Source organism: Gossypium hirsutum, chromosome D10 (genome assembly GCF_007990345.1).
Source record: "Gossypium hirsutum isolate 1008001.06 chromosome D10, Gossypium_hirsutum_v2.1, whole genome shotgun sequence".
Lineage (NCBI taxonomy): Eukaryota > Viridiplantae > Streptophyta > Magnoliopsida > Malvales > Malvaceae > Gossypium > Gossypium hirsutum.
In genome coordinates this window covers 1,408,504-1,420,673 of record NC_053446.1, presented here as the reverse complement: position 1 = coordinate 1,420,673, position 12,170 = coordinate 1,408,504, and the positions used below count along the sequence as shown (strand labels likewise).

At 34.7% G+C, this 12,170-nt stretch overlaps 1 pseudogene; it reads right to left on the bottom strand.

Annotated features, from left to right (window-relative positions):
- Window positions 1-2,613: 2,613 nt before the first annotated feature.
- LOC107941098 (cysteine-rich receptor-like protein kinase 10) lies at window positions 2,614-10,912 on the bottom strand (annotated as a pseudogene).
- Window positions 10,913-12,170: the final 1,258 nt, after the last annotated feature.

Genomic DNA, 12,170 nt, shown 5'->3' with positions numbered 1-12,170 from the left:
GAAAGAAAAAATGATCTAAAATTAGTAACATTAAACGCAAAGCAAATATTATTTTTATCAAAAATTTAAAAAAACTTATTTAAATACAAATATGAGTAGATTCTAATAGAATTTAAAACCTACATTTTAAATTAAGCTGAATTTTAACAATAATTACGTAGAAGAAATGAGATTGAGTTTGAATCTTAAAATTATTGATCTGAATACCATCCATGTTTCCGACAAAATTATTCTCAAACAGCAAAAACAAGTAAGATTATATAAAAAGAACACAAATACGAGGCATAGAATCATTTTTATCTCGACTTCTATGGCTGCCTTTTAAATGGATTAATATTTGGGTAGGGGTTAGAGGATAGGGCCAGATAAGATGGCTAATGCTTATCTGATGATTGCTCTTCATTATTTATAAGCTGTTTCCAGAAAAGTGGGCGGACAGCTGTTTTTGTTCTTAGTTTATATCAGAAGGCAAGAACATTAGAACATAAAACATGTCCTAGGAATACTGTTGGTAGTTACAATTTCAGGTTCATGATGAATTGATTCATGTAGCTTTAATTTTCGGGGGGGGGGGAATGTAAACTTTATTTTACTAATAAACCTTGAAAATTCATGATTTAAAAACTAAAAATGATTTAATAGTTGTTGATAAAAAATGTGATGAGGTGATCAAAGATAGTTTATTCGGCGAAGTGATTGAGTTAAGAGAGGAAAGATTGTGAGAAACTTCAAAGAAATTTGACTAAAAAAGAGAGGTAGAAGAAAGAATCCCCCAACCCCGAGGAGTGTGAAGGGGAACATTTATGCGCCACATGTCCTCCTTTAATTGATGGATTTATCATTCAAAGTGACTGTCTTGTTAAATTAGTTATATGACTTGACGTGATAGGTTGTAAGGCATGCTAGTAGTGAGTGACAATTGTCATATTAGAGAGTGGTTGAGCTTAGCGTGGACTTAATTTTAAGTAAAGTGTACGGAATATCTTTATTAGTGATATGTATAACAAGTAAAAGAAAAAAAGTGAAGTTAAATTTATAGTTTAGATTTAAACTGCCTTCCAATTTTAAAACATTAGTAGCATATGATTAGATTTTCTTGTCAAAATTAATCATAAAATTGAGCTTAAATGCTATTTTTGATTTGTCTTTACATATGAAGGAATAAAGTGTCTAATTATAGGCTTTTTTTATAAAATTAACTCAAAATTTTAATTAATTATATAAATGATTCATTTTTTAATTAAACATGTAAATGACCTAAAATTTACAGTGAAAGTTGGTGGAGTCAAAGAGTTTGACACACCAACATGCCACGTCAGTAACTAAGATAAAAAAATTAAAATTTTGGTGGAACCATGTAGAATGACGTCACCTGTATAACTACTAGAGAAATATTGTAATTTCTAAAAAATAGAGGGACTTTAAAAAAAATTCCCTTTTTTGGTGGAGCCACCCATTTCCTAAGTGTTGCCCGCCCCTTTTTCCTTTTAAAATTTTAAATATATTAAGAATTTTTTTTTTGTCTTTACCTATTAAAAAATATATTAAAATTTTAAAATTGGTATTATACTTAAATTTTTTTAATATGTTTAAAATTTTAATATATTTTAATATATTAAGTATATTAAAAATTTAAAATTGGTTATACTCGACATTTTCTTTACATGTTTAAAATTTTAATATATTTAAATTTTTTAAGTTTTTTTTTAAATTTTAAATATATTAAAAAATCTTTTTTCTCTTTACCTATTAAAAAATATATTAAATATATTAAAATTTTAACATATATTTTTAAAAAGTATATTGAATATATTAAAATTTTAAAATTGGTTATACTTAACATTTTTTAAATATATTTAATTTTTTTAAAAATATATTAAATATATTAAAATTGGTTATATTTAACAATTTTTAATATATTTAATTTTTTAAGTTTTTTAAAATTTTAAATATATTAAGAAAACCTTTTTTGTCTTTAACTATTAAAAATATATATTGTGTATATTAAAATTTTAAAATTTTAAAATTAATTATACTTAACATTTTTTTAATATATTTAAAATTTTAGAAAACTAAAAAAAAATCACATTGAAAAGGCCAATGGCTCCACCAGAAAATAGAAATTTTTTCTAAAGTCCTCATTTTTTTAGAAATTATAATATTTTCCTGATATTTATACAGGTGATGCCATCTATATGACTCCACCAAAAAATTAATTTTTTTTTATCCAGATTGCTGATGTGGCATGTTAGTGGCGCCAAACTCTTTGCCTCCACCAACTTTCACAGTAGATTTTAGGTCATTTACATGTTTAATAAAAAAATATGGGTCATTTATTTAATTAATTAAATTTTTTGAGTTAATTTTATAAAAGAGCCCTAATTATATACAAGTGAGCCTCCCATCATCATTGGAGTAAATTGAGTACGTCTTTAGACGGGCTGCTATGATCATGGAATCCAATAGAAGTGTCTAACCCCATTTTAATCAATGTTAAAATTTGATGAATTTATTTTTAATAAATTTTATATTATATCTGAAGTGATATTTAATATTCAAGTTAATGATTAGATTAAATAAATGATAATAACACTAAAATGATTTGAAGGTTAATGACAATTTAAAATCGGAGTAATAGTTTAGCACCTCTTATGGATTAATCCAAAAAACCAGAATAAGACGGAATATCAAGGTTTTTGGAAGTAAATAACTACAACAATAATTCATAAACAGGCGGAACAAAAGCTTAATCAACATTGGCAGATAGCTATCTACCTTGAGGTTGAAGATCATGATGATGCATCTAATAACTCACATTACCGAGGGTATAATTCCGTTGTAGATACCTCATTGTTAGACCATGGCATTGATCGACTAGTAGATTGATCAGATTCAAGACCCTTGTCTGGCATCCTCCCATCTGTTCTACTCTGAAGCACAAATGCTGGTTGTTTAGGCACTTGTAGTGTGGCAGAGTAACTGTTGAGCAAGAGAACAACCGTGGCCATTGTTGGCCGGTCAGCTGGATCTTCTTGAACGCATAATAACCCGAGCTAGATGCATCTAATGACTTCATTTCTCGAGTAATTATCTCTTAGAACAGGGTCCAACAATTCCAGGGATCTCCCATCCTTCCATAGCTTCCATGCCTGCATTGGTTCATCAAAGGTTCTATAAGTTCTTAATAAAGGATATTTGAACAAACTAGGCCAAAAGCATTTTACTCACATAGCTAATGAGGTCCTGAGCTCCTTCTGTTTCGTAGAAATCACTGTTCCTTTGGCCACTTACGATTCTTAGAACTAAAACCCCGAAACTGTATGCATCTGATTTAACTGAAAATTATCCTGCATTGCATATTCTGGAGACATATAGCCACTGTTGAACCGGTAACAATGTCAGCGTAATGGAGGTGTTAGGCCATCCAATAGTTGAATTGCTTATGAACAAAGGTAAAACTTACTAGGTGCCAACAACTCTTCTTGTTGTTCCTTGAGTTTGATCAACCCCGAAAATCCTTGCCATGCCGAAATCCGAAATCTTGGGGTTCATGTCTCCATCTAATAATATATTGCTGGCCTTGAGATCACGGTGGATGATTCTAAGCCGGGAATCCTCGTGAAGATAAAGAATTCCACGTGCAATCCCTTCGATTATCTTGTATCGTCTCAACCAATCCAATTGTCCTTGTTTTACAGGATCTAAACAAAACAAGCAATTGTGTTAACAAATCAATTCAATTTCTCTAGAGGATCATTGCAAAGTATGAGAAAAATACCAAAAACAAAATAGTCAAGGCTCTTGTTGGGAGCATATTCATAAACTAGTTGTTAACATTAATGGAAGACAATTAATAATGGTTGCCATTAACATTAATGGGAGACAATCAATAATGACAACCACCAACTTTGGAAAAGTGGCAAGGGATAATTTTTTTTGGTCCTTGAGATAATGGGCTATTTATTGTTTGGTCCTTGAACCTCAACTATAAATAGGCCTTCTCATTTCTCATTTCAATTCATCCCAACCAATCTTTCTCTCTTAGTTTTCTCTCTTCTCCCATTTGAGAATTCTTAAGGAATTCTATTTGTTTGTAATACTTTGGAGATAGTAAAGTTATCATCTAGTGTTAGTGCCCGAGGACGTAGGTATAATTTACCGAACCTCGTTAAATCTCTTGTGTTATTTCTTGTCCTATTTTTCTTTCAATATTTGATGGTATAATAGTAGTATTTAATTTTGCTATTAAATTACTATAGAAGGGATATTCTGTCTAAGGAAAGACTTGGTATTTAAGAGATCCATGTGATCCACCTCTTTTCCCTGGGAATTGAACTTTGTGTGATTTTTTAGTACAATAATTTACACGCTTCCGACCCTATTGGAACAACAAGTGGTATCAAGAGCCGAAGGTTAATCGTAGTATGCTCTGTGGTTGCAGTTTAAACTGATCTTCCACATCAGAAAAGATTTTCTTAGGTATATTGAAAGATTATGGAGAAAACGGTCGGTGTAGGAGCTTCAACATCGTCCATGTGGACAAGACCGACAATTGCAAATGCAAGACTGGCCGTGGAGATCTTTGATGGCACGGGCCATTTTGGTATGTGGCAAAGTGAGGTTCTAGATGCCCTTTTTCAGCAGGGTCTAGACATTGCCATTGATGAAGAGAAACCAGATGATGTACAGGAGAAAGATTGGAAGGCGATCAATCGGTTGGCATGTGGCACAATTCGATCATGCCTTTCTCGAGAGCAGAGGTATGCTTTTTCAAAGGAGACTTCTGCAAATAAGTTGTGGGTGACACTTGAAGAAAAATTTTTGAAGAAAAACAGTCAAAATAAGCTCCACTTGAAGAAAAGACTGTTTCGCTTCACATACGTCCCAAGTACCACAATGAATGATCACATCACCAAATTTAATCAGTTAGTCACTGATTTGCTGAATATGGATGAGACATTCAAAGATGAAGATTTGGCTTTGATGCTATTGGGGTCACTTCCTGAGGAGTTTGAGTTCCTAGAAACTACTCTACTTCATGGCAGGAGTGATATATCTCTGAGCAAAGTCTGTGCGGCCTTATATAGTTATGAACAGAGAAAGAATGACAAACAGAAAAACTCAATCAGAGATACAGAAGCGTTAGTAGTCCGAGGTCGTTCATACACTCGGAAGAAAACTCAAAAGGGGAGATCAAAGTCAAAGTCCAGACTCGGGAAAGATGAATGTGCTTTTTGTCATGAGAAAGGCCACTGGAAGAAAAATTGTCCAAAGCTGAAGAATAAGGGAAAAGCTGCTGTAGATGCTTGTGTTGCTAAGCATGATACTAGTGACTCTGAACTATCACTGGTTGCATCATCATCGTCGTTCCATTCAGATGAGTGGATATTGGATTCGGGTTGTACCTATCATATATCCCCTAACCGGGAGTGGTTCTCTGATTTAGTAGAACTAAATGGAGGAGTTGTTTATATGGGCAATGACAATGCCTGTAAAACTGTTGGGATAGGTTCAATCCAATTAAAGAATAAAGATGGATCAACCAGAGTTCTGACTGATGTTCGGTACGTGCCCAGTTTGAAGAAAAATCTCATCTCATTGGGAGCCTTGGAATCCAATGGTTCAGTTGTTACTATAAGAGATGGGGTTTTGAAAGTGACATCCGGCGCACTTGTGATATTGAAGGGCATCAGGAAAAATAACTTGTATTACTACCAAGGTAGTACAGTTATTGGAGCAGTCGCTGCAGCTTCCGGCAACAAAGAATTGGACTCAATACAGTTGTGGCATATGAAGTTGGGACATGCCAGCGAAAAATCCTTGCAAATTATGGCAAAGCAAGGATTGTTGAAAGGTACAAAGGCTTGCAAATTAAAATTTTGCGAGCATTGTGTTCTGGGAAAGCAAAAGAGAGTGAAATTCGGTACTGCTATCCATAATACAAAAGGTATTTTGGAATATGTTCACTCAGATGTGTGGGGGCCTTTCAAGACACCTTCATTGGGAGGAAAACACTACTTTGTTACTTTTGTTGATGACTTTTCCAGAAGAGTTTGGGTGTATACCATGAGAACTAAGGATGAAGTGCTTAGAGTTTTTCTTAAATGGAAAACTATGATCGAAAACCAGACTGGCAAGAAAATCAAGCGGCTTAGGACGGACAATGGAGGGGAATATAAAAGTGATCCGTTCTTCGATGTGTGCCAAGAGTATGGTATTGTTCGACACTTCACAGTTAGGGATACACCACAGCAGAATGGATTGGCAGAGCGTATGAATCGAACATTGCTGGAGAAAGTTCGATGTATGTTGTCCAATGCTGGGTTGGGCAAGCAATTTTGGGCTGAGGCTGTGACAAACGCTGGCCATCTTGTTAATCGTTTTCCATCATTTGCATTAGAAAGAAAAACTCCTATGGAGGTATGGTCTGGAAAACCGGCTACAGTTTATTATTCCTTACATGTGTTTGGAACCACTGCATATTACCATGTGAAGGAGTCAAAGTTAGATCCGAGGGCAAAGAAAGCTCTCTTTATGGGAATCACTTCTGGAGTGAAGGGATTTCGTCTTTGGTGCTTAAGCACAAAGAAAATGATCTGTAGCAGAGATGTTACCTTTGATGAATCTGCCACATTGAAAAAGGTAGCAGATAAAGATATTCAGACGAGCAATACTCCACAGCAGGTGGAGTGTACTCCAAAACAGGTGGAGTTTGAGCAGATGGAGATTTGCCCAGTTAATAAGTCTAATTCTCCAGCCACAATGGAGGAATTAGAGGTTGAAGAGGTTCTGACCCAAGAACCACTAAGTACACCAGAACCAGTTGCAGTTGCAAGGCCACGGAGAGAAATTCGTAAACCTGCTCGATTTACTGATATAGTGGCCTACGCCCTTCCCGTTGTTGATGATATTCCTATCACTTATCAAGAAGCAATGCAAAGCTTAGAAAGTGATAAATGGAAAAGCGCCATGGATAAAGAAATGCAGTCTCTCCGGAAGAACAATACTTGGGAGTTGGCGCAATTACCGAAAGGTAAAAGGGCAATCGGATGCAAGTGGGTATTCGCAAAGAAAGATGGATCTCCTAGCAAGAATGATATTCGCTACAAGGCAAGATTGGTAGCTAAAGGCTACGCTCAGAAGGAGGGAATTGACTACAATGATGTATTTTCCCTTGTTGTGAAGCATTCCTCCATTAGAATTTTGTTGGCCTTGGTAGCACAGTTGAATTTGGAGCTAGCTCAACTTGATGTTAAGACGGCTTTCTTGCATGGTGAGTTAGAAGAGGAGATCTATATGACTCAGCCCGAAGGATACACAGATGCTGGTGGTAGAAATTGGGTTTGTAAGCTGAACAAATCGCTATATGGATTGAAGCAATCCCCGAGGCAGTGGTACAAGCGATTTGATAGCTTTATGAGAAGGCAGAAGTACACAAGAAGCAAATATGACAATTGTGTGTATTTGCAGAAGCTGCATGACGGATCTTTCATTTATCTACTCTTGTATGTTGATGATATGTTAATCGCTTCGAAGAGCCAAAAAGAGATAGATAAGCTGAAGGCTCAGTTGAATCAAGAGTTCGAGATAAAAGATCTAGGTGAGGCCAAGAAGATTCTCGGCATGGAGATAAGTAGAGATAGACAGAGAGGCAAGCTTTGTTTGAATCAGAAGCAATATCTGAAAAAGGTATTACAATGTTTTGGTGTAAATGAAAACACAAAACATGTAAGTACCCCACTTGTTTCTCATTTGAAACTTAGTGCTCAATTATCTCCGAAAACTGAAGAAGAAAGAGAATATATGGCAAAAGTCTCATATGCTAATGCAATTGGGAGTTTGATGTATGCGATGGTGTGTACGCGGCCTGACATTTCACAAGTTGTTGGAGTTGTGAGCAGGTATATGCATGATCCTAGAAAAGGACATTGGCAAGCTGTGAAATGGATTCTACGGTATCTTCGAAAAACCGTAGATGTTGGTTTAATTTTTGAACAGGATGAAGCACTTGGTCAGTTTGTAGTTGGATATGTTGATTCCGACTTTGCTGGTGATTTAGATAAACGTCGTTCAACTACGGAGTATCTGTTTACTCTTGCGAAAGCCCCAGTGAGTTGGAAGTCTACCTTACAGTCTACAGTAGCTGTGTCTACTACAGAGGCAGAATATATGGCAGTTACAGAAGCTGTTAAGGAGGCTATTTGGCTTAATGGATTGTTGAAAGACTTAGGAGTTGTTCAAAGTCACATAAGTTTATATTGTGACAGTCAGAGCGCTATTCATTTAGCGAAAAATCAAGTCTATCATTCAAGAACCAAGCATATCGATGTAAGATATCACTTTGTGCGGGAAGTCTCTGAAAAAGGAAAAATTCTACTTCAAAAGATTCCGATAGCAGATAATCCCGCAGATATGATGACCAAGGTGGTAACAACAATCAAGTTTAATCATTGTTTGAACTTGATTAACATCCTGAGAATTTGAGCACCTTCAGGTGTATGGCGCTCGAGAGCGCATTTGTAGGCACTACAAAAGATAGCTTTATCGAATTTGGGGAGTTGAAGGAAGTGTGTGAAGATGTGATTATCCTAATCAAATCTTCAAGGTGGAGATTGTTAACATTAATGGAAGACAATTAATAATGGTTGCCATTAACATTAATGGGAGACAATCAATAATGACAACCACCAACTTTGGAAAAGTGGCAAGGGATAATTTTTTTTTGGTCCTTGAAATAATGGGCTATTTATTGTTTGGTCATTGAACCTCAACTATAAATAGGCCTTCTCATTTCTCATTTCAATTCATCCCAACCAATCTTTCTCTCTTAGTTTTCTCTCTTCTCCCATTTGAGAATTCTTAAGGAATTCTATTTGTTTGTAATACTTTGGAGATAGTAAAGTTATCATCTGGTGTTAGTGCCCGAGGACGTATGTATAATTTACCGAACCTCGTTAAATCTCTTGTGTTCTTTCTTGTCCTATTTTTCTTTCAATATTTGAGGGTATAATAGTAGTATTTAATTGTGCTATTAAATTACTATAGAAGGGATATTCTGTATAAGGAAAGACTTGGTATTTAAGATATCCATGTGATCCACCTCTCTTCCCTGGGAATTGAACTTTGTGTGATTTTTTAGTACAATAATTTACACGCTTCCGACCCTATTGGAACAACACTAGTATCCTTTCTTCTCTTTCCAAGCAAAAGCCCAATAGTCTGACTAGAGATCTGTGTTGAAGCTTGGCTACCAATACGACCTCGTTTTTAAATTCCTCATCACCTTGTCCTGAACCTCTTGATAATTTCTTAACAGCTATTTCTTGTTGGTTAGAAAGGATACCCTGAGCATATACAAATTAATAACCGATAATTAAATGCATATTTAGATCAATTACTTGGTTTTTCGGATCAGGTTACTATGGATTTGCATCCTTCCCTTTACTTTTTATGATCAAATTGTGTTGGGTCGCGTTTAGAATCTGGTTTATGAAATCTAGTTTTCTGGTTCGGGTCAGAATCAAGAGGAAGTAACAATACCTTATAAACCTCACCAAAACCGCCTTCGCCTAGCTTGTTAGCATCTGAAAACTTGTCTGTTGCAGCTTCAAATGTGGCATAATCATACTGCAAGGAGTCTATGGTGGTTATGTCATACCCTACTGCACAGCCCAACCAAATAGCAAAGACTGTCAATTTCTTTTTGTGAAAGACAAGGAAATAAATATGGTATCGCTCAAAGGAACACAAATTTAACCATGTCCATTACCATTAGTGTCGTACTTCTTCTTTGCTCTTCTCTTTAACAGCCAACACATCAGTAATAAAAGCAAAATGGAAGCAGTAATTGGAACAACAATGGCAACAATTATTGGCCATGATCTTCGGCCATTCCCTCCTGGAGCTGGAGGAGAAGGTGGAGATGCAACGCCTGTTTGATTATAGAACAGGTAAGTTTCATATCTAACGTTACAGCTAGGATTCAACACTCTTGCGCCTCGCCATTCAGTTGGAAGACTTGATATTACCATTCGCAGACATCTATTGCAATCCATGCTTATCAAGTCCGGAGTACACTGACCAAGGGTATACAGTGCTTCAAAAGTTGATGAAAAATTAACATCTTCCTCTCTAGTCGCAAATTTTTTAGCACCTTCTGGTGTGTTTGCTGCTTGGTTTGCTGTATCGTTCATCATAGCTAAGACTTGCTGGTTGAAAAGGTCTTGGTTATCGGTCACATTCTGACTGCTACGCAATATAAATGTAGGTCCTCCTGCCACAACGGAAAAGATATTTCCATTCGAGTACCGTAGGAGGCACTCGTCGTACCAAACCACCGCCGTTGTTTGGTTGGGACAACGTTGGGAAATATCGGTGGTGGCAAAGGTGACACACGCTTGGCAGACGCTGGTAGAAAGATCCCCACGGCAAAGGAAAAGACCGTATACCATGTCAGGGCTCCTACCTGCGGTTGTGTTGTAGAAACCATCACCACGGGTGCTATTAGACGACAGCGATGATAAGACGGTATTGCGGTTGGCTTGGTAAGTGCTGTTTACGGTGAAAGTGGTGGTGTTTGGACAATCGTGGTACAGATAAGTAGGCTGCTGAGCTTCAATTGCAGGGCTAAGCAAGGAAAGTACTATTACTAACAGCAACAGGTTTGTGGAAACTGTGGAGATTTGCATAATTTTTATTCTAATTAAAGTAATCTGCTTTCTTTATCTTGGATCATAAGACAAGAGAGATCAAGCATATAAATCTGGGTTCTTGTCTTGAAATTATGATATGGGTGATTTTTCTTCCATTGCAGAAGCTTCTTTGATCCTTACTATGAAAATTTTGAGTCAAGTTCATTAATTTTTTGGTAAATTCTGCTATTAGTCCTTGTACTTTGTGAAAATTATGAATTTAATTTTTATACTATAATTTGATCATTTTTAGTCTTCGAACTGTTAACTATTTCCAAAATTTGAGGAGTCAAACATATTGTGTAACACCATAACATTTTATTATTTCCATATATTACTCACTAAAAAATAAAGTTATATTTGAGTTAAGATTGAAATTTCAAAGTTTAAAAAGTATAAAACTTAGAATGATACAATTGAAGAATATACACCAAATCTACAATTGTACACATAAGATAAGATTAATAATTGCATTTAACAAAACATATTTAACTACTATTATTTGGGTTAAGAATAAAAGATAGTTTAATATATTTAAAATTTCAAAAAACTTAAAATTTTTTAAATATATTAAAATTTTAAATATGTTAAAGAAAATGTTGAGTATAACCAATTTTAATTTTTTAATATACTTAATACATTAAAATATATTAATATTTTAAACGTATTAAAAATATTTTATGTATAACCAATTTGAAAATTTTAATATATTTTTAATAGGTAAAAAAAAGAGAAAAATTTCTTAATATATTTAAAATTTTAAAAGGAAAAAGGGGAGGGCAACACTTAGGAATTGGGTGGCGCGAATTTATTTGGCTACACTAAGAAAGGGAAAATTTTTAAAGTCCCTATATTTTTAGAAATTATTTTATTTTCCTGATATTTATACAGATAACGCCATTTTATATGGCTCTACTAAAAAATTGATTTTTTTTATCCTAGTTGCTGACGTGGCATGTTGGTAGCACCAAACTCTTTGACTCCATCAACTTTTACTGTAGATTTTAAGTCATTTACGTGTTTAATTAAAAAAATAGGTTATTTATATAATTAATTAAATTTTTTAAGTTAATTTTATAAAAAAGCCTCGGTGTTAGGACAGTCGTGATAGAGAAAAGTAGGGTGCTGAGATTCGCTGGTAGAGCTAAGCACGGAAAGTACCATTACTAACAGCAACAGGTTAATGGAAACCGTGGAGAGATGCATAATTTTTGTTTTAATTAAAGTTATGTCCTTTCTTTATCTTGGATCAAAAGACAAAGATCGATCAGACATATAAATCTGCGTTCTTGTTATGAAATTATGATATGGTTGATTTTTGCAATTGCAGAAGCTTCTTTGATCCTTGCTAAGAGTATTGAATTTTTTTTGTTAAATTCGGCTATTAGTCTTTGTATTTTTTGAAAGTTATAGAGTTAATCCCTATACTTTAATTTGGTCATTTTTAGTCTTTAAACTTTTTAAAATTTAAAATTTTAA